This window comes from Arvicanthis niloticus, chromosome 10 (genome assembly GCF_011762505.2).
Source record: "Arvicanthis niloticus isolate mArvNil1 chromosome 10, mArvNil1.pat.X, whole genome shotgun sequence".
Lineage (NCBI taxonomy): Eukaryota > Metazoa > Chordata > Mammalia > Rodentia > Muridae > Arvicanthis > Arvicanthis niloticus.
In genome coordinates, this window is record NC_047667.1 from 64,477,660 (window position 1) to 64,504,652 (window position 26,993).

Here is a 26,993-nt window from a genome sequence, read left to right on the forward strand (position 1 = left end):
AGATGAGTCAGCCGCTGGGCAGCCTGCTCTGCCCTGGCTACCTCCTGCAGCCCTGAGAGCCTCAGCACCTCGGGCTTCCAAACAGAGAGAACGGAAAAAAGTACCCAGCTCTACCCCACACGCCCCTACCCCCACGCCGAACTGATGGCTCCAAGAACAGCTTCAGAAGAGCTGCTAATTGCTGGCGCTGCCACAAGGGAGAGTGTCTGAGACATCTCTAACCCGAGGGTCATCTATTGGAATAAAAACTGGAGCGAGGAATTCCTACAGAGACGCTGTGACTGCCCCAGCGCTCCAGGTGTTATTTCCAGGTGTGACTAGCCGCTGCTCCAGGTGTTATTTCCAGGGTTCCCTCCGTTGTTTCTCCATTTGTGGCGCCCAAGCAGTTGGCCCAAGACCAGTCCCTGTGGTTATCCCTAAGACCTAATAGGCCACTCCTTACTGAGGGGACTTCACATCCTGGCCCTCTTCCCCAGCCTCTTCGCTTTATTGATGTGCCCATCTGGGTATCAGGTGTAGCAGTCAGCCACTCTCCCTGGCTACTCTGGGAGTTTATCATGTATAAACTGTCTTCTCTCTTTCAGCTTCTGTGGAAGGAGCAGGAACCAGGAAAGTCTGGACCAGAAGGAAGCTCCTACAGCCTGGCTGACCATGACCCTCATGGAGCTATCCCTGGTCAGTTGACCCTCCAGTAACCCCAGTCATCCCCCACCCCCACCCCCACCCCCATCAGGCAAATTTACCTGGTGTTCCAGTCAAACCCACATAATACACTTCACACTGGCTCAGAAAAGACTCTCAAACGCAGTCTCTCACCAAGGTCTCCTTACAACCATATTTTATAAATAGGGAAACAGGCTCAGAGAAGGCGCGTCACCAACCAAAGTTACATAGCAAACAACAAACCACTCCAGTCCTGTGCTCTTTCTACTCTGGCCAAAGCAAAACAGCTGGATTCACACTGAAAGAACTGGACAGGACCAAACTGGGTGGAAGGACCCTAAGTGTACATCTTATCACATGATATAGCGACAGAATCTAAAAAGGGAAGACAACGACCTGCCCAAGGTCATACAACCACGTCAGCACCAGAAGAGGCTTCCAAGCACATCCCCTGCCCTCCCCTCCCTCCAGCTCTTGCATGCTGAAGCCTTCTCTTGCTCATCCTGGACTTAGTGCAGTGCAGCTGCTGGCAGAGTGGACTTTCCTTAAGACCATGCAAGTGCTGACATGAAGTGTTCAGAACTTCTGGGGGTGGGGTGGGGGGAACGAGAACAAGGGATGTCAAGGAGGGTACCCTGGGTTGCAGGGCTTTGCCTCGGATGAGGCTGGACCATCACACCAACAACAAGCCAGCCCCTTCTTGTGTGCCCCTGTGCAGGGCAGGTAGAGTCTCCCTCAGACTAGGAATTCCACAACACTCTCATCCTGGGTCTCCCCCACTCCCCACTTTGCAATCCATCACTTTGAGTGCCATGTGGAGCCATAGATTGGCTTATAGAATTTGCTGTTTCCCACCCTCCTCTGGGTGGCACCCACTCAGCCTGGCCATGGAGGGCATGCCCCAGCTAGAAGGTTCCTCAGTATGCTTTTTCTCCCACTGGTTCCCCCAAACAAAGAAAACTCACAACTCACATTTTGGGATGAAGTGCTGGAACTCCTTGGGACCCTGTGGGAGTTCCTGTTTAGAGGAGTCTGTCTTCCCTACTCTTTGGTCTGGTCCTACCCAATTTATCCTCAAGGCATGATTGGTTGTCTGGGGCTGACCCCTCCCCTGCCCCCCAAAGCAACTAACAGCTGCTACTCTATTGAGTGGCAATGTGAGGTCATATCATAGGTGACTAACCCACTGAGGCTTCCTTGCGAGCCATCAGCTAAATATGGTGATGTCTGTCATCCTGACCTTTTCAGGGAAGAAGCTGAGTGAGGGGCTCAGCACTGATTCTGGGACTCAAGTGGACACCTGGCTTTCTGGGTTGCACCCCTGAGCATATGAGAACAAGCCACCCCAAAATGCAGATTCCTTCCCAGAGACAGCTTCAGTCCAGGCAGCCTGGGGGCTGAGTGTGAAGTCCTTGGGCTAAATGTGAAGTAACTAGATCTGAGTTCATGATAATCTGAGCCAGGAAGAGGGGTTGTAGATGTGTCCTAGGTTCTGTGATAGACTCTTTATGAAAATTTGCACTTAATTTCAAAACGTCCTGAGGAAGCCAGCACAATCTCAGCTGAGTTGGAGAAACTGAGACTGGAGGGTGAGTGACTTTCCCAAGGTTACAGAGCTGACTGCTACTGGGGCGCAGAGCTCAGTCCACACCCGTGCAACTCCACAGAGCACTGAGCTCTACAGAGGGCACTGCCATGCTGCTTGGCTTTTTTGTTTGTTTGTTTGTTTGTTTGTTTGTTTAATAGACTTAATTTGTAGAGAAGTTTACACTTTCATTTTTCTGTAAAAATAAATCAGAGAGTATAGAGATTTCTCAAATGCTCCCTTGTCCCCACGCAAGGGACAACCACTCTTGTTATCTGCATTCCCTGGTGGAAAGGTCAATTGATAACTCTATTTGACACATCATTACCGCCCAGAGTCCATATTTACCTGAGGCTCACTCTTGATGGTGTACACATTCTGTGAGTTTGGGTTAAAGCAACTTTTACATGTTTATGGGTTTGGTTTTTTGTTTTTTGGTTTTTTTGTTTTTGTTTTTGTTTTTGAGACAGTCTTGCTATGTATTCCAGGTTATACTTGAACTCACGGTGTAGTCGAGGCTTGTCTAGAACTGAAAGCAGAGCAATCCTCCTGCCTCAACCTTCTGAGTGCTGGAATTACAGGTGTACCACCATGCCTGTCTTAGGTATCAGCCATGACAGTGTCACTGAGAATTCTCTCACTGTGCTCCAGACACACACTTATCCCAGTGCTCAGGAAGTAGAGACAGGAGGATCAGAAGTTCAAGGCCATCTGTGGCTACATATATTGAGCTTGAAGCCAATCTGGGTTACATGAAATCCTCTCTTTCTCAGAGAGCGGGGGGGGGGGGGGGGGGGACGGAAGGGGGAAGGGAAACCTCTGTGCTTTGATTACCCCTCCCCCATCCCTCTCAGTGCCTGATGCTTTTACTGTCTTTGCCTTTTTCTGGAATGTTATAATTGGATCCAGAACTGCTCAGTAGAAAGCCTTCAAAGATCTGCTCCACTCACTGATAGACATTTGACTTCTGGCATGTCTTTCCAGGGCTTGACAGCTTCTCTCTCTCTCTCTCTCTCTCTCTCTCTCTCTCTCTCTCTCTCTCTCTCTCCAGTGTTGGGTAATATTCTGTTGTCTGGATCACCATAGTTTGTTCATTTACCTACAGGGCAATGAAATTCCGAGTTGAGCGTTGTGACCCATAGCTGTGAGCGTAGCTGTCACCCCAGCACTCAGGAAGCTGAGACAGGATTATCATGAGGCAGGCCTAGGCACAGATGGAGGCTGTGCTACTCTAAAGGGACCTTGGTCACAAACAAACAAAAGAAAGCAAAGCAGCAACTTCCTACCCCAAGCCCCTCATGGTTCTAGTGAATGTTACTGAAAACAGAGATGGCCACAGGGTTCCTTCCATATTCCTCTTCTGGACACTGTTCCACCTCCTCATTCCTGCCTGCCCCACAGCCCCTGGCAAGGTGTGCCCTTCCTGACATCTCTCCTCTCTGCTCATTTCAGCAGCTGGGAAGTAGCTAGTCCACCAGGAGGGAATACGAGGCTGATGTAAAGACAGCTTGAGCGTGTATGCATACACACACACACTCACACACACATACACACTCACACACACTCATACACTCACACACATACACACACACTCTCACACAATCACACGCACACTTGCACACACATATACACTCATATACACAATCTCACACACACACATACTATCACATATATACATACTCACACACATACACACTTATATACACAATCACACACATACACACTCACACACATACACTCACACACACACTCATACACTCACACACATACACACACACTCTCACACAATCACATGCACACTCACACATATATACACTCATACACACAATCTCACACACACACATACACACACACTATCATACATATACATACACACATACACACACATATACACACAGTCACTCACACACATACACACACACATACACACTCACACAATTCATACACACATGTGCACGCACACACACTCACACAAATTGGCATTGCTGTTCCCTTCTTCCTCTGGGTCCCAGTGTGCTCATCTGGCACACCCTTGGACTAAACAAGTTTGTGATCTGGATCCAGTCACCACATGGAGCTCTCTTCCCTCTGCCATCTGCCAGTCACTGTATTCACCAAGCACTGCCATGGATCAATGATTATTGCTGCTAGGTATAGTGGAACATGCTTTGCATCCCAGCACATGGGAGGCTGAGGCAGAAGGATTGTGAGTTCCAGGCCACTCAGAGCTATATAGTGAGGCTGTCTTAGATCTTGACACCCCAATAAAGAAAACTGCAGGCTTCAGTTCTATCTTCAGCATGACAGTGTTGGTGGGGTGGGTATATATGTATTACATGGGGTCTCCCTGTATAGGCCCCAGTAACTTGAAACTCATCTTGTATCCTAGACTGGCCCAGGACCCACTTTAATAATCCCCCTGCCTCAGCCTCCTCAGGACTGAAAGTACAAATGAGAGCCACCCAATCAAGTTGGAACAAACTCTTTCTTTGGGAGGTGATAAACAGGTTAGGGGAGGAGGACAAGCCCCTGCTGACGGGGTCAGTGTTCTTATAAAAAGAAGAAGACACAGACAGCCTAACTCCCATGGACACACACCAAGAAAAGGTCACATGAAGAGTCAACAGCAAGGCAGCCATGAATGAGGGAGCTGGACCGCACTAGCAGCTGGAGCTTCTACACCTTGGACTGCAGTTCTCCAGACTGCAGACCTGTTAGAAATAAACACATGCTGTGAGTGTCACGTGTTTCACCATAACTTGTGAAAGTGAGCTGTCTTAGTTTGTTTTCTGTTGCTATAATAAATACCATGACCAAAGGCAACCTGGGAAGGAAGGGGTTTATTTATGTTTACAGGTTAGATATACTCCGTCTCTGAGGGATGCCGAGACAGAAGCTTAAGCAGAACCCAAGAGGAAGATTGCTTACTGGTCAGCTCTCTGGCTTACTTTATGCTAATTTTCTTATACAGCCCAAGCATGGCTGACTAGGCCTGGTGCTGCCCACTGTGGCCTAGGCCCTCCCACACCAATTATGGAACAAGATAATTCCTCACAGATATGGCCATGAACCAATCTGATTGAGGCAAGTCTTTACTTGAGGTTCCCTCATTCCAGGTGGTTCTGTCAAGTTGTGTCAAGTTGACAATAAAAACAGACCTAGCTATGACGAATGTCTACCACATGTGAACAGAGAAAGTAAGAAGCTCAGAGCTTTCGGGACTCAGGAGCTAACTGCACACGTTTTCGTGTAGAGTAATTTCATCAATGCTTGTTCCAGGGGGAGGACAGATGTGGGCAGAGAATGAAGACATCAACTGTAAGTAAGAAGTCGTTGAGCGCCTCTCTGGGCCAGTGAAGTACCTCAGCAGGTGAAGGGGCTTGCTTCTAAGCCTGCAGACCTAAGATCAGTCCCCAGCGTTGGTGTGGTGGCAGGACAAAAGTGACCTTTACAAGTTGTCCTCTGATCCCTACAAACACGACAACCACAAATAAATGTAATAAAAATGATCATTAAATTACAATTATTATTTTATGTGCAACAGTTATAATAGTTACTGTTGTTATTATTATAGCGAACCCTCCCCCCCCCTTCATTTTAAGACCTAAACTCTTACATAAACGGTAAAGCTACTCAACGGCTGAATGGACTGGATGGGCTCCAATATAAATAAGGAGATTTTCAGATAAATTCCTGGGGGTGCAGACGTACACGTTATACAGGGGAGGCAGGAATAAGCACTCTGCCTTTCTGACCCGGGAGAAGGGCAGTGTCCTAATCTTAGGAGCACTGTGTGAAACAGGAATACGCTAGGACCGAACTCATAGTTCACCAGCACACCACTGCTACCTCTGCGTTTCACCACACTGGATCCAGGGAGTGCTGCTGACTCCTAGGCCCTGGGCCACTGTCCACTCCTGTGAGAAAGTGTGCCTACTGCTCAGGTCTGCGGTGTGCTTGGTGCTTTGTGTCACCGAGTGAGTCCCCGATGTGGCTGGGAACAACGGTCCACGGGTCCCTGCTCTTTGCTTGCTGGGGCTGTCTGCAGGAGAGCACAATCCTTCCACCTCAGTGGTGGCTTTTGCATGCATGACTCGTCCTGACATTTAATGGGGCTTCTGGAGTCCGGGAGCGAAAGCTGGAAGCTCAGAAAATCAACTGCTGCTCCGATGACACAAGATCTCAGTTACTGCAGATTTAAAAACAGCAGGGAACCTCATAGCGTCATTCCACGGAGAAAATCACCCGGGGTCACCTCTCTGGAAGCTGGGTGGAAGAGAAGCTGGGAGAGAGCAGTCCCAGAACTGTGTCTCCAGTTCTTCCTATGATCTCAAGCCCGTGTTCACGCCACGCTGTTTTGTGTCACATGTCTGACCTCCGACATTTTTGTGCCCATTGTCCTGGGTCTTTTTTTTTTTTTTTTAAAGTTGCTTTTCTGAATCCCCTCCCCCTGTCTCTTTTAATTATTTTCTTCTGTTAGCATACAAAGAAATGGGTTCCACTGTGATGTGTTCATATGCAGGTCCTTATGTTTTCTTATTCTCTCAACTGCCCTCTAAGGCCCACACCACCTCCGGCTCCCACCTTCCCTCAAACAGTCCCTCCTTCTGCACTCAGTTCCGCCCTCTCTCCTCTCCAGCTGCTTTGACTTCCCTTCATCCTGAGTTCCTCCCTTTTTTTTATTTAAAAATTTAAGTTATGTGTGTGTACATCTATGTGGGTTTGTGCAAGAGTGCGTATTTGCAGAGGCCAGAGGTGTTGGATCCCCGGGAGCTGGTATTACTGGTATCTGTAAGGAGCAAGCATGCTGGGAATTGACTCTGGTCCCCTGCAGGAACAGTCCTGTCTTGTAACTTCGGAGCCATATCTCCAGCCTCCAGAATGTCCTCTCTGCTTTCATGTCACACATATACATGTATACGCAGATTTAAATCTAGATTCTGCGTGTGACAGAGAACATGCTATACTTTTCCCAGGTGTGTCTCAGGTCACTTAACACAATGATTTCATGATTTCCAGTTTCATCCATTTCTCCTACAGCAATTTTCATTCTTTGCCTAGCAAAATTCCATCGCAGGGACCAGAAGATGGCTCAACAGATAAAGGTGTCAACAAGCCCAAGGACCTGAGTTCAGTCCCTACAACCTACATGGCGGAAGGAAAGGACCAGCCTGCCCTCTGATCTCCACGGATACACTGTAGCACTTGCTCCCATACCCACCCACATACGTGTAAATAAAAAAATTAAAAATTCCTTATACGTATACATATAGAACACATGTTCTTTAACCATTTATCTGTTTATTGGCATCTGGGTTGGTTCTTTATCTGGCTATTGTGACTAGTGCAGCAATAAACATGGATGTATAAGTGTCTCTGCAAGCGCGCGCGCGCACGCACACACACACACACACACACACACACACGTGCACGCGCGCACACAAACTGCTTAAGACCCTCTACCCCTCACAGGCCACAAGATCTCAGGCAGGTGATCTCCCCTGAACTTCATGGAGGTAAGTTTGTTGCAGGTGCCTGCACCAAGAAGTGCTTGCCCTGCAGTCTATTCCTGGGCACCTGGGGCTGCCTGGGCTTTCTTCATCACAAAGATGCTCAGCCACAGACTCCAGGCAAAACAGAAGTCACAGAAGCATGATGGGCAGGAGACGGGGCAGGGCGCACAGGCATGGAGACTAAGGACAGGAATGGCTGGGGTCTAAATGTCCACACAGAGGACTTTCCGTGTGTCTGGTATGAGTAGCCAGGAGACAGGTCTGTGGTATTTAGGAAAGACCAACACCCAGTGATAACTCCTGTCATTGTCCTACTGCCACTGTCCTTTCCACAGTGTGACCTCTTCGAAGCTGTTCTTTGCGTGACCGTGTTCACAGTGTTCAGAACTGAGAAGCAAGGTCTGCCTCAAACAGCTCTGGCCCTGGTGTGCCAGCCCAGGTCTCTTAAGCACAGCCTCTCCAGTTCCAGAAAACTCAAGGGTAAGCTCCACAGGACTGGGCCTCGGGCCAGCCAAACTTTAGCACACACACACACAAAAAAAAAATTCTAGAGCCAGCCCGGTGGCAGTGACTAAGAGCTCGCCAAAGGTCAGCTCTGTGACCTAGAGCGCATACTTCTTGTTTGAGGTGGGCGAATGGGTGCAGTGCGAGCTGCGGCCCCTTTAAGACAGCGAAACTCGAACTTTCTCTCAGGGCTTCTCGGCAGCGCGCTTACGTCACAGCGTTCCCCCGTGAAGGGGCGGGGCTGATGACTCACGCAGTCGGGCCTCCGCCCCGCCCGGCCGCGCGCACGTGAGCGCGCCGCTCCGCCTGGCTAATTTTAGCTCTGAGGTGTCAGGGTCGTGTGAGGTGAGGCGGCGGGGTCGCAACGGCTTGGGTGGGGTCCTCACGTGACGCCTTGAGGGGGCTTGCTCAGGTGGGGGGTTCCCTCAAGACTGGGGGGGGGCCCGGAGTCCCATGAGGTGAGGCGGGTCGTGATGGGTTTGGGTAGGAGTCCCCTCGTGACGAGGATGGGGTTGCGTGAGGTGAGGCGGCAAGCCCGGGCGTGGGTCCTCTTGGTGGGGGGGGGGGTCTCCAGGTCACGTGAAGTGACTACACAGGGTCTCCACAGCTCGGACAAGGGTCCCCTCAGGACTGGGTCGCCAGGTTCATCCGAGGTGAGGTGTAGTTTGTAGCGTCCTCCCCGGGTCACGTGAGGTGCACCCGTGGGGTCGGCTGGTGGAGCCTCGGGCAGCCGAGCGTGAGTGTGTGGACAGCCTTGCACTGCAGGTTCAGAGATTGTGCCAGTCAGAGAGGTGTGGCATCTGGGTCTGTGGGCCACGCCTCTTTGAACGGAAGCAAGTTCTAGAAAGTTCTCTGATGAGTGAAACTTACCAGAGTCCAAGTTTAGGTAGTGTTGGGTTGTTAACGAAAACTTGTGAAGAGTGAGAGTAAACGTGGGTTTTGAGGCTGACCCCATGACCAGCTGAGGAGACCCTGGCCCAGCTAACATCTTGCTAAGGGACTTCCGATCTCTGTATCTTTCCTGCTGAAATCACTATGGTTTCCTCCAAGTCTGTGAGGAGAGCCGGAGAACATGTCTGTCATCCAGAGTAACTGGGTCAAGGATGTGTGGTTACATTGGGAGGGAAGACATAACTGGTGCACCTACTTGCATCAACTCCACTTTGAAGACAAGAGGAGCACTGACCCCCCACCTTCTCTCCCATCTCACATGAGGATGACCAGATAGTTTGAGATTTGCTATAATGTGTGGGATCAGGAACCAGATAAAAGTTTAGAGTTGAAGGAGTGAATGCCAGGCACCTTGTACAATTGGCACCACAGCCCTGTTGTCAGAAAGTGAGCTGCTCTTTTGACATGCAGAGTTGTTTGCCATGTCACAGTGACCTGCATTCTGTTAGTGAGGGATCCTCAGGTTTCACATGGATTGTCTCTGTATAAGCTGTAAAATGATAGCCTTTGGCCTTTATGGTATTGGGAAACTTGAAGTGTTTACTGCTAAAAGTGGTTTCTGATGGTTGAGTGCTTCTGTTTTTTCTTTCCAACCCCCTCCCCTCACTTTTTAAAAGAATAGTTAATCGTGGGGATTGTTAACAAGGATGAGAGAATCTGGTGTGTTCTTTCATTTGCTTTACAAAAGTAAACACAACCCTTGTGAGTTGGAAAATGTATTTATACAAACATGGATGTGCAAGCACTTTAGAGCTTCAAGTCCCTGTAATTATCCACCTTAAACCAGTTTAAAGGACCTGAAGGTTGGGCTGGAGAGATGGCTCAGCAGTTAAGAGCACTGGCATCTCACAACTGTCTGTAACCCTTGTTCCAGGGGGCCAACTGCCTCATACATGCAGGTAAAACACCAATGTACATAAAATAAAAATATTTAAAGAAGACCTGAAGATTAAAATCCTGTATTGGTATTCTGTATAGCAATAGCTGTCTCGTGACCAGTGTTTCAACCTTCCTAATGCTGTGACCCTGTAATATAGTTTGTGTTGTGGTAGCTCCCACCAAAAACCTATTTTTGTTGGTCCTTCATAACTAATTTTGCTACCGTTATGATTCATAATGTAAATATATGATACACAAGATATCTAATATGCAACCCCTGGAAGGGTAGTTCAACCCCCAAAGGGGTCTTGACTCACAAGTTGAGAACCACTGCCCTTGACCCTATTTTTTATGTATGTTATTGAGGATTAAACCAAGGGCTTCGTTGTATTCTACACTAAATTTTTCCTTGAACTGCCTTTTTATTATTATTTATTTCAGCTTTATTGTTGAGAACTCTTCTACACTTTGGACCTAAAAGTGGTTCCCATCAAAACTATAAGGTATTCAGGGAAGTTTAGAGGACTCCTAACCTTCCATTCACTGTGCCAGTAAGGAAACAGACTCAGAAGACAGAGAGCTTGCTTGTAATCATGTGCCTAGTTACTACCAAAACCAGGTCTGTGCCCAGTTCCTCAGTGCTGCATTTATTTCCATGTGCTGTGCTCTGATGGTCAGATCATTGAGCCATGGAGAATGTAGATTCCTCATGACAGAGTTCAGATGCACAGCACTTGGTAGGCAGAGGTGAGATCATCTCTGACAACAAAAATGAAAAGCACATTAGGTAAAGTAATGGCCCATTAAAAAAAAACTAATATGATTGTTTCTATGTTTCTTTTTTTTTTTTAAAGAAAATCTAATGATTGTTTCTATTTAGAAGTTTCATTCTATGTTCTCAAATCATACATTAGACAGTCTCTAAAAATATAATTAGTGGGGAACAACTCAGCAAGATAATTTCTTAATCATCTTCTGTCATTAACCTTTCTTTATAAACAGTTATAGGCACATTATAATCCTTTTCAATAAAATTGTTTAAATACATTATAGCATTTATATTGGAACATAACTTTTTTTAGTCAGGTCTTCCTAGGTAGCCCTGGCTGGCCTCTTAACTAGTGATCCTCTTGCCTCAGCCTCCAGAGTGTTGGAATTATAAGCCCACTCAGAAAATTCTTTTTGAAAGTTAATCTAGAGTGAAACACTTTTCAGCTATTTATATTTGAAAATATGGGACAGCTAGATAGTCTTTAGTGACAAAGATAGGAACAAAAAATTCTCAGCCAGATACAAAGTCTCATATTTGTAATGTAGAGGTAGAGACAGAGGGTTCAAGGTCATCCTCAGCTACATATCCAGTTTGAGAATGGACTGGGTTACATGAGGGGTGTGTGTGTGTGTAAATGAGGATGGGAAGAGACTGGTGTAGTGGCTCAGTGAGTAAAGCTGCTTGCCATGCAAACATGATCACCAACCAGTTCAGCCCTCAGAACCTGCTGTGGTGGGAGAGAACCATCTCTCCCAAGTTGCCCTTTAACTTTCATGTGCATCCAGAGAGTAATACTTTTTTAATGCTGAACATGGATTATATAAGGAATTAAAACAAGAAAACATCAAAACTGGAACATAGGTCAGAGCCAACAAGAGGAGTGAAGCAAAACAGAACCAAAGAGTGATGACCACAGAAAACCCAAACCAGGAACTAAGAGTAAAATTACAGAAGATGTAGACATTACAAATTCTTTATATAATGAACAGAGGCACAAATAGGAAACCATTGCCATACTAACTAGGAGAGGGAGAAATTTGCATTTACTAGCCAGTGAAGTCAGAATGAGAGGGAGTCATACTGCTCCTTGGGTACAGTTGAGCTGCCGTATTCCAGGGGCCTCCCAACTTGGCATTTATTAGTATGAGAAATTAGCTTTCAAAACCCCAATTTTGTGAAATGTAAATCAAAAGTAATTCTGTGGAGTTGGGGGGATGGCTCATTAGATAAAGTGCATGCTGTGCAGCCATGAGGACCTGAGTTCAGATCCCCAAAATGCATGTTAATTGCTGGGTGTGCTGGTATGTACCTGTAACTACAGTGGTGAGACAAGACCTCAGAAGCTTGCTGACCACACACACACCCCACCCCTGTAATTTTGCCTCTGTAAAACGTTATTGTAAAGGACTCATCATAAAGCAGTATGAAAATGGCCTAGTGACACACAGCTGTGACCCCACCACTTGGGAGGTGGAAGCAGGAAGACCAGAAGCTCAAAGTCATCCTCAACTACAGAGCAAGCTGGACACCAGCTCAGGCTACATTTTTAAAAGGGGGCTGAGGGGAGAAAAAGACAGTGTAGTAGTCACAGTTATTTACACGTCTTTCTAAGGTACGAGTAACCCCCACCCCTATTTATTTCTAGTCTTTCATTGATACTTGAATAGTGGACTGAGTTGTCTCACATTCTATTTATGATCTGTATCATGAAGTACTATTAAACACTGACTTAACTATAGAAGCTCAGAGCTGGAGGTGGTGCTCAGCTGGTGGAGTGCTTGTTTAGCAAGTGTGAAGCTCAGGGTTCTATCCCCAGCACCAGGACCACATAAGCTAGGCAGAGTGGTGCATGCCTATGACCTCAGCACTTGCAAGGTAGAGCACTTCAGGTAATCTTTAGCTCCATAGCAAAGTGAAAGCCAGCCTGGAATTCATGAAATTGTCTTAGACAAAAAAAGAAGAGGAAGAGGAGGAGGAGCAGCAGCAGCAGCTGGCTGTGGTAGCTTATGCCTTCAACTCCAGTACTTGGGAGGTAGAATAAGGAGGATCTCTGGGTTAAGGCAAGCCTGATCTACACAGCCAGTACAGGACACCCAAGGCCACACAGATAAAGCCTGTCTAAAACCAAAAAGGGAAAGGGAAAAAATAATAATAAGTAAACAAAAATTTACATTTCCCCTTTAGTATCAATATTTCTTGAATGTAAACACCATTATGCATGTGAAACATTTAGCATTTAAAATGTTTCTATTATAAGACAAATTATTCACAAGTTGGTATTTTAAAAAAGCTGTATAATAAAGATCTGTAATTTTTGTCATTGGGGTATATCCCCCATCCCAGTATTGGTTTTGAGTTGGGGTCTCATTCTGTAGCCTAGACTAGCGTCAAATTCTCCATCCATATGCCTTCACCTTGCATGTATGGGGATTATAGGCAGTGACATGACACCTGGCTTGTGTCTTTTCCTTGCTCTTGTTTTCTGGCGGTGATAGCAGTAATAACTGTTAATGCTTATTGCTGCCTTTTCTCTACCCTACTTGTTGGCCTTAGTAGGGATGTGATACTACCTGGAAAGATATCTATTGATGAGATTTGAGTGAGCATCTACCTGTGTCATCATGAAGTAGGGACCAGAATGGCCAATCCAAGATAAAAACATCCAAGGGGTAGAGTGGAGGATGGGGGTAGTGGTGGGAGTTGGGAGAGGGTTCCAGAGTTAAGGTTCTGAGCTCAGTAAAATTGCAAAAAGTTACAGAGATTGGCTTTAAAATGCCACTCTTAACTTTGCCCAAGGAAAGACAAAAGCAACAGTGCTGGGCTGAAGAGATGAGTTGATGAGGACCCGATGCAAAAAGCTGGGCATGGCTGTGCCATGTCTATAACATCAGCACCATTGGGGCAGAGACAGGATTGCTTGGGCTTCCTGACCCCAGCCCAGCTCCAGGCTGAGTAAGAAGCTGTTTCAAAGAAATAAGGTAGAGACTGGTAAGGCAGGACACCTGATGTCCTTCTGTGGCTACTATGTACAGGCAGCTATACTGGCACACACATACTCACACACCACACACGTGCACACATTCTTTTTGATGGAACTTTGATACATTTTGCTAATATCTACCCTCATTACCCTCTCTTGTCTTCCCCTCTCGTCCTTCCTCTTCTCAACTGATTCTTACTAAAAAGAAAGAACATACTGACATTAAAACCCTGATAGGAAGCACAAAAGTATCACTGTAAAGTCATCCTCAGGAAGTGACAGACGTGCTATTAGACAGTCCCACTTGCATGTACTAAGTTAATTTTTTCATATTGTCAGTGATTAGTAAAAGTGGACTAATTGAATCCTGTGCACTGATTGTTTTGTATACCCCTGGACCCCTGAAGAGTCCCCTAGAGGATACATGTGTGTAGAGTCCAGAGATCAGCAGGTGACTGTTGGCTCTAGTATCACTGTCTGTGCCAAGAGCTTTCCTTGGCTGAACAGAGCAGTGCTGGTAATCTTTGTGGGAAGAAGCCTGCCATGAAAGCCAACTCAACGCCAACAACTTCAATGGTGATTTGTCCAAATCCACAATCATTGTGAGAGTCAAAAAACTCCAGCGTAACAGACCAGCCAGGCCTCTGCAGGCCTTTGTAGCGAAGTCTGACCACAGTGGAGTTCAATGCCCTTTCAAACAGAAAAATATCATGGATTTTTGTCACAAGTTTCTGTGGTATGACAAAGCAGTCCTTTGACCAATTTGCTGAGCCTGGCTGAGACCACAACAACCAACTAGTTCTGAAAACCAAAAATAGCCCAGAGTCTAAATCAAGACGCATAGAGAGTGACCATCCTGAGTCACCCAAACTCACTTGCTACATACGTTATTTTTGGATAAATTTAGTGGGACTGAAAGTGCTTCGTTTGCTGGTTCTTCCCTCCAAACAAGAGTACAAAGTCAGGAGCTAAGTCATATGGCTTTGTTTAGCTTACCACAGAGACTGACTGGTGTGATGATGCAATTCTTTAGCTTTGGAAAGCCTATCACCAATTGACTGGGATGGTAATATCCATCTGAACTGACTGAAATGCCAAAAACAGCTTGACTACACAACCGTTCCTAAGAAAACTTAGCTCCCTAAAAATCAAGTTAACATTTCAACCAGATTCTAGTAAGTGAGAGTTTTCCATGGATGAAAAAGGAAGCTTATTTAGGCTTTATATCTATTTAAGATGTTAATTTTGTAAGCCCTTATAATCTTCTTCAACAATTTTATTTTGACAATTTAACACCTATATACAATGTATTCAATAATACTCCCCCATTTCTTTCTCTAGTCTCCCTCTCCTCCCCCATTCTTTCCAACTAGCAGGAGTAGGAAGTATTTACTAACATATTGGGAAATCAGCAGCTTACCAGTGTCTTCATTGCTGAAGAAAATGTCTCCCTTTCCCTCAACCATTAACTACCAGTAGTTACTCAGGGTTCAGACGAGGGTAGGGTCTCATAAGCCCCTCTTCTATCCATGATTCTCAATGTTGACAGGCCCAATGCTGATGCAAATAACTAGCTGCTTTGAGTTAAAAGACAGTTTCCATCATATTCTTCCCTTGCTCTGACTCTTATATTCTTTCAGAACCTCTTTTATGTGATGTTCTCTGAGCTTTGGAGATGGTGATATTGATCTGTCCTTTAGGGCTAAGCAATTACTTATTCTCAGAACTTTAACTGGTTATAAATCTCTGTAGTAACTACTGCCCACTGGGTGTGTGTGTGTGTGTGTGTGTGTGTGTGTGTGTGTGTGTCTTTGAGCACAGCTTATAACAGCACAAATCTATGGGCACAAACATAAATATCCAGAAGATGGTTTGATGGGCCCAATCCAATATATCTATTTCAAAAAACACAGTAGTACACAGTAATATATTCCCCATTAGGGCCTTTGGACTCTCTAGCCACAGGCTGTTGACCAGGTTTACAGTGCCAGGCATAAGTTCCCTCCTGTGGATCAGGTTTGAAATCGAATCAGAAAAGAGTTGATTGTCCCTGAACGGCCACACCACTATTGCATCAGTGTGCACATCTTACCTGTCAGGTTAGTGATATAACACACAGGCTTCACTCCTGAGTAAGGCTGTTGACTTTTCTTTCCAGCTTCTGGCACCATGAAAGCATGAAGAAAGGTTATAGGGCAGCCCCAGGTTTATTTTTCTGTCCTGCAACCAAAGAGCATAGGATCTTTAGCCAATACAGTCTCACCATCTTGTTCTGATGAGCAAGGACAGTAAAAGTTGCCTGTATTGTTTGAGGAGCTTCAGGGCCCTCGATAACAACTCATAGGGAGGTATTTCACCTCTCACACAGATTTTCATTTAATAGACTGTGATTTCTTGGACATCTATAGTTAGTTGTATTCAAATTCTTTTTAAATTAGTTAGCCTACAAAGTATTGGTTTCCTTTTGGCTTTTCGATAAGTCTTTAGTTTTGGTTGACTGTTCATCATCCCATCCCCCAACTGTTTTGTGACAAGACATTTCCTGGGGAGACACAACCCCAAATATATTGGTAGCCTGTGACAGACCAAGTATGATTACCACCTAAGTCCAATTTGATGAACCAATGAGTTTTATTGGGGTTACTTAAAGGGATATGGGAGAGAAGTCACTTACAGAAGCAAAAATGACTCAAAGACAGCTGCATCACTAAGAGGCACTCCAGCATGGGTGACAGCTCACAGAAGCTGAAATCTGGAGCACATTGCATAGCCTGCAGGCAGCTCAGCTGGTTTCTGCTGCTCTCAGGCAGCTGGTCTTCTTTGCAGTGTGGCTGTCTGAGAGTGACTCTCAGTTTTTATTACTTACTCTGGCAAGGAGAGACCTAGTGAATCTGGTCAGTTTCAGGGACTTCCTGAAGCTATTTTGAGTTGTTTACCTTCCTGTTTAAGGAGCTTCCCTACATAGTGGGGTGTTTCAGTCTTGGAGCAAGCTGTTATACTACACCCATTTCTGCCTGACTCTTTTACCCCACAGTATTTCCTTTATTTATGTTAATTATGAATCTCATAAGTGTATTTTAACTTATCGAATCTATGATTATCCTCATCTCTAACTATTACTCATGAGCACACTTGCCAGTTTCTCCACTTGTTACCGCTCTAACCTCATGCTGGTTCCCTTTCTGCTTACTCTTCCTTGGCATTCTGGATTCTTGCAAAGTGCCAAGATCATGCTCACCTCAGTGTCTGCTTAGCCTGATTGACCTTGCCATCACTGTATGGCTGGCTTCCTTTTGTCTCTTAGGTCTCTGGGTAGATGTTCCTTGGGACATCTTTTTATAATCACTGTGGCTGAAGTCATCCATCCCCATCAGCTACTCACTAATGGATCACCTCATTTATCATCTTTAAAGCATGCCCGACTACCTGCTAACTCATCGTTCATTTACTTTACTTTTTGTTATCTACAATGAAAACAGCAGCTTTTTCCTGTTCTTGCATGCAGCTCAGCTGTGGGGTAGTGAGTATCTGGCATGTAGCAGCCATAAGTGCACAGATTGGTTCCTGCACTTTCCTGGAGAATTCATGCCTAACTGGCACAAAGGCTGATGTATGTACACTAGTTCTCCTGATACCAATAAACAGGGGATAAATGACTCATGATTTAAAATTTAAGTCATCTGGCTTGGCACTCTGTAATTGATCCTATCACTGAACAGCTGCCAAATACCCACTTCACTTGAGTTTTGTAGTTCACCTTGAGAGCAAAACATGTTAAGTGTAAAAATAAAATTTTAATATAAAAAAGAGATTATGTATGACTTAGAATAAAAAACCAAAAAAGTATGAGCTACTAGCTTTCATGGTAATGACCATTAGGAAAAAAATACACTGGAAAGAAAAGCCTCATTCTCCTCTTGTTTAAAATATTAACTGGGGAGTTTTGAATCAGTGCAATAAGATAAGAAAACTAAAACACGATACAACAAGCTAGGCCTGATACTGTGTGGCTGTAACCTCTGAACGCCTTAGCCTGGGCTATGTAGTGAGTTCTAGGCCAACAAGAGCACCACATAACTACGTTAAAGCACAGAAGAAATTATCACATTAACTATTACCCATTGGGAAAGTACTTCCCCCATTCATATGTTCCTCCATTCTTCCCTCCCTCTCTCCCCCTCCTTGGCTAGCCTGAATCTCACTATGTAGACCAGGCTGGATTGAACTCACAGAAACCCCCCTGCCTCTGCCTCTGCCTCTGCCTTCTGAGTGCTAGGATTGAAGATGTGTGCACCACACCTGACCTCTGCTAACTTCTGTATTCCTTCATTTATAGTTCTATCCTAAAACTATGGAGAAAACAAAGGGAAAAGAAGGCAACAGCATCCTTGCTCTTAGAGATGGAACAGTATCAGGTCAGGACCCCTAGGACCAAGTTCTTTGCACAAAGGAGATTTATTTGCCCCAGAGGGACAGAGGGCAGGGAATGAAAGACAGGAAAGAGAGGACGAGGGAGAAAGGGAAGGGAACAAAGGAGAGAGGGAAGGGGTACTTTTTTCAGAGTGGGACAAAGGACTGACTCTGGATAGAGAAGAGACAAATGTGACACATAGGAAAATGGCAGTTTATAAAGATAAAGGGGGAAACTCTGTGTTATGATGAAGTGTCCAATTTTATTTGGACATGTTAATTAGGTGAGCCAAAAGGGGCTTTTGATTGGTGGACTTCAATACTTTGATAGCTGGGCCTAGGTCAGCCTCAGGAGAAGGAAGTGGCCAAATAAGGGAATAGACCTTGGTGGCTAGCTTTAGGGGTGTAACCTAATGGTTTTTTAGCAAGGCAGAGGGAATGAGGGAAGGGAAGGGCCTGCCAGAGCCAGGCCCTCCACACTTGAGCTGGCCAGAAACCTTTCAAAGACTTTATCATTTTTCTTTTAGGAAAAAATATGAATGCTTGAAAAAAGTATAGAAGACTATTCCTGACAGTGTTCATTTAGTGTATACATAGTGACTGTCTGTGATAACAGGTCCTTGGGGCTGCTATGTTGTCGGCTTCCTGGGAACAGGAACACTGAAGCTCCTCTGAGAGAGCCCCAAATATAACAGAGCAGAGCTTCTTATACAGTGTTGGATTCTTCATCTCCCATACATGGTGACTTACATTCTGACTGGCATTTTAAACTACTAGACAGGTAGACTAAGGAGAACTGGAATGTGGAAGAAAGGAGAACAAGGTTTTAGGAGAGCTGTGCTGGAGTTGTAGGTACACAGGAGGACGTGACTGTCCTGTGTCTGTTTCAGGTCTAGAGTGACAGAGAGCAAACAACAGTTGAAGAAAAAAAGAGGAAATAGATGTTGTTTGATAAGGCAAAGAGTGTGGGGAAGGGACTGGACAGAAAGCTCAGTGGGTAAAGTGCTTGTGCAAGAAGCCCTGAGTTTTGATCCCTTGTAACCACATAAAAGCCAGGCTTGTAGCCCCAGTGCTGGGGGAGTGGGTAGGGACAGGAAGATCCTGGAGGTTCACTGGCCAGCTACAGGGAAGAGGAGAGGCTAGGTTCAGGGAGAGAGACCTTGCCTCAAAAATAAGGAGGGTAATAATGGAAAACACTTGAGGTTGACATCTGGCTGCACACTCACACACACACACAAACTTAGGAACATACACATGCATGCACACAAACACAAACCCATGAAAGAATGCACACACAAATACAACTCATGAATACACACATGCACACACACACATGCACACACGCACAAGCTCATGAACACACACGCACATGTACACATACACAAGCCTCACACAAAGAGGGAGTTTAAGGTTACAGACAAGACAAGTGAAGATACTGGGACAACAGAAAGGTGCCCCAAGGGAAGAATCCAACCCATCCAAGGCTCTCTTCTGACATTGCAAATTCATTTGAAAAGAGACAGCCTAACCTGAGAGTAGTGTGGAGAGCTTTCCTGCTTGAAAGCAGCTAGCGGCAGAAACATTTCACTAAGATCATCCCTAAAGGTATACAGAAGCCAGTACAGCTGTGGTACAGGGTCCAGGCTCCATCCCAAAGCTGACAGCAGATCCAGCAGTGCTGTCTACATCGCACTGGTTTTATAAGCATAAAGCATACAGGATTTAAGTTTCATATAATCTTGGTTCCAGAGAACTGCTGAGGACAGGCAAGGTATAGCAGTGTCAGAGTCTGTGGAAGGAGCCCTGAGAGGCCACTGCAGGAAGTTTGATGGAAATGCCTCCATTACAGTAGAGACCCCGGGATGCTGGAGACATCAGAGCCAGGGGGCATATGCTGAGGAAGTCTGTAGGTAGAGTAGAGCTGACGTAGGGAGAAGCCATATATACTACAGGTGGCAGAGGTGGATGGGTGAGGCTGTCCGCCCTTTGGAACTTAGGTGATTCTATCACAGTCTCTAGATAGCTGAACAGAGCTGCAGGATTTGGTGTCTTCCTGCTGGTGTCTGGCCTAATCTTCCCTTGCTGTGCTCTCACTCCTCCCTTTTGTAACTGGAGTGTTTACTCTGTTCAGTTGCATGTTGGGACTGTATAATTTGTCTTTTGATGGCCTGGAAGTTCACAGGAAGAATGGATCTTGATTCTCAGAAGGGACATTGGACTGAACAGTATTGTGACTATTAAAGACTTTGGTACCTTTTGAAGTTGGACTGAATACATTTTTCATTGTGAAATGGCCATATAGGAATACAAGTTTATGGTTTCAAAATGATATATTGGGTGTCAGGTTGGCAAGATGTGGAGTTGTGATAACTAATACTGTCAACTTGACAGAATCCAGAATCACCTAGGAGACATCTCTGAGAAAGTCTATGAGGGTACCCCTAAACAGATTTAACTGTGGAGGGAGGAACCTCTAGATTTGGGCAGCACCATCCCATGAACTAGGTTTTCCAAATCAATTAAAGGAAGAAGGCAGGCTGAGTACCGCCTCTCATCTGTTTCCTGACCATGAAGGAAATAGAACCAGTCACCTCAGCTCTTGCTGCCTTCCCCGCTGTCACGGGTTGTACCCTCAAACTGGGAGCCAAAGTGTACACTCTGTTTTAGCTTATTTTCTGTTGTGATGAAACACCGCAGCCAAAGCAGTGTACTGAAGAAAGTTTATTTGGGCTTATTGTTTCAGAGGGATATGAGCCCATCATGGCACAGAATCATGGCAGTAGGCATGGCAGTAGGAACAGCTGAGAGCTTACATCCCAGACAGCAAACAGAATGCAGACAGAGCAAATGGGATGGTGCATGGATGTGAAACCTGAAAGCCTCACTTGAGTGACACTCCCTGAAACAGAGCCACACCTCCTAGACCTCCCCAAACAGCACTATCAACTGGGGACCAAGTGTACAAACACCTGAGCTCATGAGGCTGGTGTCATTCAAAGTACCATACCCTCCCTCCCTCCCTCTCTCCCTCCTTTCCCTGAGTTGCTTTTGCCAGGTACTTTGTCAGAGGGATAGAAACGAAACTAAGACACTTCTTTCTTTTCCCCTCTCCTCCCTCCCTCTCTCCCCCCCTCCCTCTGTCTCTCCTTCTCTTCCTCTCTCCCTTTCTATATCTTCATCTTTTTCACACCATATTTCTGAGGTATGGCACAAAAGGCATTTAGTGAACACATATTGAGTCTGTCATTTGTTGGCTTTTAGATGTAGGATTCTGAGAGACAGCAGAGTGAGAGATGGTTCCATTTAGACATTTACATTTCAATGTTAATGGCATGCTTTCTTTAATAAATATTAATAAGAAGGCTGGGTGATGGTTCAGTCAGTGAAAGACTCACCACATAAGGACAAGGACTTGCATTTGGATTCCCAATCCCCAAATAAAGGCTGAAACAGCAGCATGCATCTGAAATCCCAGTACTAGGGGTTACAGGTGAGAATCCTGGGGCTGCTGCTCAGCTACTCTAAGCAAAACCAGTGAAATCCAGCTTAGGTGAAAGAACTTGTCTCAAAAATAAGGTGTTGAGGAAGACAGCCTTATGCTGACCTCTGGCCTCCATTCATACATACACCAAACACACACCATACACACACACTTCATACATACACCAAACACACACCATACACACACACCTCATACATACACCAAACACACACCATACACACACACCTCATACATACACCAAACACACACCATACACACACACTTCATACATACACAAACACACACCATACACACACACCTCATAATACACCATACATACACACTTCATACATACACAAACACCATACACACACACTTCATACATACACAAACACATTCAAAATATGTAAATACTAATAGGAACGTTAGGAGGAGATGTTTGGGGGACAAGATTGTTTCTTTCTCTTTGTATAAGTTATATTTATTTATTATTTATTGTGTGCATGTGTACATGGGTCTGTGCATGTGCCATAGTTAGGGGACAACTTGATGGAGTTGGTCCTCTCCTTCCACCATGTGGGACCCAGAGATCAAATTCAGGGCATCAGGCTTGGCTGCAAGGGCCTTCACCTGCTGAACCATCTTGGCAGCCCATACTCACCCTTTCTTTCCCTTTCTTTATCCCTTACCCCCTTTTTGATCCCTTTGTCTTTGAGGGTCCTATTATGTCATTGTGTGGCCCACAATGACATAAACTTTCCTAAACATAAGGTTTCCTTAAACTCCTGCCTCAGCCTCCCAAGTGCTGAGATGACAGTTACAAGTCACACATTCATTTAGATGTATTTGAGAGTTGAGGTGGATTATCCAGGAAAAGGGAGAATATGCAAGTAGAACTCTAGGTAATTTGACAAAGGATGAAAGCCTGGGAGCCACTTTATGGAGGTGTCAACTGAATTAGAGTATTTGAGACATCCAGAAGGAGGTGTAGAAGATGAACTCACAGAGCAGGTTAACGATGAAAGCAAACTATTTGAGATCACTGCAAAGGCAAGGGTCTGAGGAGTGCAGTCAACAGCTGCACTGGTATGATCAGGAAGAGCACTCCTGCAGGTAACACGGGCAAGTTAGCACTAGCTTTTGTTGGAGAGAAGGTAGGAGCTTAATTCAGATTAAGCAGGACCAAGTGTAAGAGAAAGGCAGTAGAAATTTAGCAAGCAGAAGAGAGGGGTGTACCATGCTTCTTTAGAGACACTCACCATTAAGTAAATAGCCAGGTAAAGTATTCACACCACATGCAAGTGTCAGATCTGTGTGTTATGCAACTTCCCATGGTGTATTCTATACTCAATAGCTAGTCACTAGATGTGAGTGGAGACTGGAAAGATGACTCAGTAGGTAAGACACTTGCTGCCAAGGCTGATGATCCGAGTTAGTCCCTGGACCCACAGGTGGAAGGAGAGAATGACTCCTGCAGGTTATCCTCTGACCTCCAGACGTATGCCCAATCAGTTAGTCAATAAATAAACACACACACCATGGTGCCCTCCTAGAACATTAGTTGGAGCAGGCAGGGATTGGCAGATGGGAGACATCATATATGTAACAAAAGCACAGAGACAGATGTACTCTGCTGGTTCACAGCAGCAGTGACCTTTGTTTGATGTCAGGCACTGTGTGTAGTCTGGGTAGGAGAAACGGGACAGTGGGTGGAGCTAGGTGAAGATCTTTACCTAGCAGCACCTGGAACAGCTCCCACCTGGAGCCCTCAGTGGAGTTTGAAGTTGGCCTGCGTGAGCCAGAGTGGGGCAATGTGAGCCTTCAACTGTGGGGCACGCTTAGAGATAGCACAGAGCGTGGGGACTCCTTCCCGTGGCCTTGGAATAACTAACTGCCTTCGATGCAGAGGCCTTGGGAGAGAATGAAGTTATAGAGGGGATCCTGGAAGCTATTCATTGACCCACAGAGGGAGCCACCCTTGGTGTGAAATACTGGGGATGTCACCAGCACACCAGTGGTTAGGAAAAACATTTCCAACCAAAATAGTGAAATAGAATTTCACAATCCCTAGTCTTCGTGCGAAGGACCTTTCCCTGTGATCAGGAGGATGCATACAGCCTTCCCAGATCCTTGTAATCTGATGTCATCAAGGTCATGAGACTAGGCATGAGGTCAAAGACACGAGTGACTCAAGCTCTGTTCCACGTAGTTTAAGGAAACTAACCAAACCTTGAGGTTCTTAGTCCCACTTGACACTAGACCTTTTTTAAAAAAGATTTTTGTTGTTAATAATGTGGGGGTGCATGCTAATGAATCCAGGTGGTGTGGAGTCCAGAGAGGGTGCCAGCTTCCTGAGCTGGGGTTACAGGTGATTCCAAGTCACCGTACAGGTCCTAGGACTGAGCTTGATTCTGGAAGAACAGCAAGTGATCTTATTCAGTGAGCCATCTCTCCAACCCCCTAGGCCTTCATCCTCCCTCCTTCCCTCCCTCCCTCCCTCCCTCCATCCTTCCTTCCTTTCTTCTTTCCTAACAAGCCACTTTTTTTTTTTTTTTTTTTTTTTTTTTTTTTTTTTTTTTTTTTTGAGACAGGGTTTCTCTGTATAGCTCTGGCTGTCTTAGAATTTGCTCTGTAGACCAGGCTGGCCTAGACCTCACAGAGATCCACCTGTCTCTGCCCCCTGAGTGCTGGAATTAAAGGTGCATGCCACCACACAGGGCATCACCAGTTCAAGTTTAATATTGTGGTTAGACCAAGTAGTCTCCAAGATCTTTTCCACGTTTTGTCTTTGTCTTACTGTTCTATTGCTGTGAAGAGACACCACGACCAAGGTAATTTAGAAAAGAAAACATTTCATTGGGGTTTCACAGTTTCAGAGGGTGAGTGCATGACCATCACATGGTGGGGAGCATAGTTGCATGCCGGCAGACAATATGACACTGGAGCAGTAGCTGAGAGCTTTCATTTGATCCACAAGCAGGAGACAGAGACAGAGAGCAGAGATATAGAGAGAGACAGAGAGGGAGACCCAGCATAGTGTGGGCATTTGAAAAAAGGACACAGGGAAAATGAGAATTCAAAAGCATAATAAGGGAGTGGTTATCAGCAGCTTTACAGTGTTTTACAGTGGGTTATTCCCTCAGGTTAAATAGCAAAGAGAAGATGTTTACTACGTCTGGAGGTCATAGCTGTAGACAGCGGAGGACTTAGGGGAGCTGTTGTCATCTATGGCAGCACAGGGTTCCAGTTTAAGGCAGGAATTGTACGTCTCCGATTAGAGGTTTGCTAATACAAAGTTTCAGGAAAACCCGTGGGCTTGGAAATTGTGGGGATGGTGCAGCATTTGGCAGAGTGGCAAAGGATCCTGTCGACCTCATGTCTGGGTAAGGGGCACACCCACAGCTTCCCTCTAGAAATGAGAAGCAGTCCAGTGAAGGGCTGGTCAGTCACAGTCTATAGCACATTGTATCTGCGCCAGTGAAGGGCTGGTCACAGTCACAGTCTACACCACACTGCCTGCTCTGACTTGTTGGCTAATGGTGAGTTCTTCTAGATTCTCTATGTTCCTTTGGAAATTTTAGCTCATAAACTCAGAAGAAAGTTCTAAGTAAAAGCCCAACATCCAGAAACAAAGCCAACTCAGTCTTAGGCACTCCAACATCTGCACTCTTCTGCCTCTGCAGTCGGGACTTGGAGACCTGCTTGTTTCTGTTCTCCACTAGATTGTATCATGGCCAAGCTATGTTGTAAGCACTGTGGATATAAAGATGATTTCTTCCACCCTCATTGTTGGACTCGGGTGTCAGCTGTGGACAAGATGGAGGGAACATAGCACACATGAGCCACAGTTCCCAGGAGGTCTCCATTCCTTTAGTAGGGACAGAAACCAGGAAGAATTCTTGCCTTATTTATAGCATGGACTTCCTGATCCTGTGGCTTTTTTCTTTCTCCTTTGAGTGTACAATAAACTATCTCGCAATAGCCAGCCACAGTGTAGAGACCAAAACTCCCTCTCTCTGTTGATGGGTTTTCTCCTGGTTTCTCCATGTATTATGGAGGAAACAGAACCAGAAAAAAAGTCCACAACAAGAGACAAGGCCATGCACACACACAGCCCAGTTCTTCATTCCTTTGGTCACCACCACTTTACCCTGCCTCTAAACATTTGTTTTTTCCTTAAAAATTGTTGCTTGAGGGATAGTATGATGGCTTAGTGGGAAAGACATTTGTCCCTAGTGTCCCTGACAGTGTCAGCCCCCTTGGGTCCCACGTGGTAGAAGGAGAGAACCAACTCCCACAAGTTGTCCTCTGGCCTCCACATGTGTATCTTTACACACACACACACACACACACATGCTCACACACACATACACAGGCACACAGATATACACACAGGAGTAAATAAATTTTTAAAAATTAAAAACAATTGGTGCTTGAACTTTATTTCAACACAATTACCTACTGAGAAGAAAGTACCATTTCTGTGAAAGGATGACTTGAATTATTTCATGTTGTCCAAATCTGGAGATTTGAAATGCTCTGAGGAAAGTCTTCCCTGTTTTGTTAAAGGAAAGTGGGTCTCGGGGTTTCCTGCTGCTACCTGTTGAGGAGGGGATTCTGGGGGTTCTTCTCAGCTGTCTCACTGTATGCTGGACCAGCTACAGTACAAGTGTCTGGGAACACTTGGCTACTTCAAGTCTTGCTTTTCACCATCATAGAAGGGCTGATGTTCCTTCTCTGTGCTGTTATGGGAACTGTGAGGTGGTGTTTGCGAGTGCCTGACAATGGTCCAGCTGCCAGGAGCACTCTATCTCCTGGAGAGTCTGAAGGACCAGGAGGAGGCTAGTGGAGTGACACATTGTCTTAGTCTCACGAAGAACACACTTAACGGGAAATGACCTAAGCTTACTGTATCTGTGGGTAATCCTGTGATGCCATCCCCAGCAAAAAGCACGTGACTACTCGTAAGCCCATCACACAAGCAAAGGAAATTGGATTGTGCTCAGAAAAATCAGGCTGTAATCATTCTGATCCAATAATGTGGCCCTGCAGGGTGGCATCATCAGCCCTGTGACACAGGGAGGAGGAGGGGGAGGAGGGAGAGTGAGCACTCTGAGAGGCTGCTGCCCAGGTCTCCAGACACTCTAGCCAATGAAAAATTCATGAGACAATGCTTTATAGCCAATGTCTAATAGCATTGCTGGGTCACAAGCTGATCTGAGCCAATCAATAGACTTCATCATCGAGAAGGGAAC

At 45.6% G+C, this 26,993-nt stretch overlaps 1 long non-coding RNA gene across 1 annotated transcript in view; it reads left to right on the plus strand.

The window, feature by feature from the left end:
- The first annotated feature begins 8,513 nt into the window (after positions 1 to 8,513).
- The window catches only part of LOC143443739 (uncharacterized), a 33,481-nt gene continuing 15,001 nt past the window's right edge, over positions 8,514 to 26,993 (plus strand). Inside the window, exon 1 of the long non-coding RNA XR_013113000.1 lies at positions 8,514 to 8,610. This is a non-coding gene — a long non-coding RNA (uncharacterized LOC143443739). The remainder of the gene's footprint in view (positions 8,611 to 26,993) is intronic.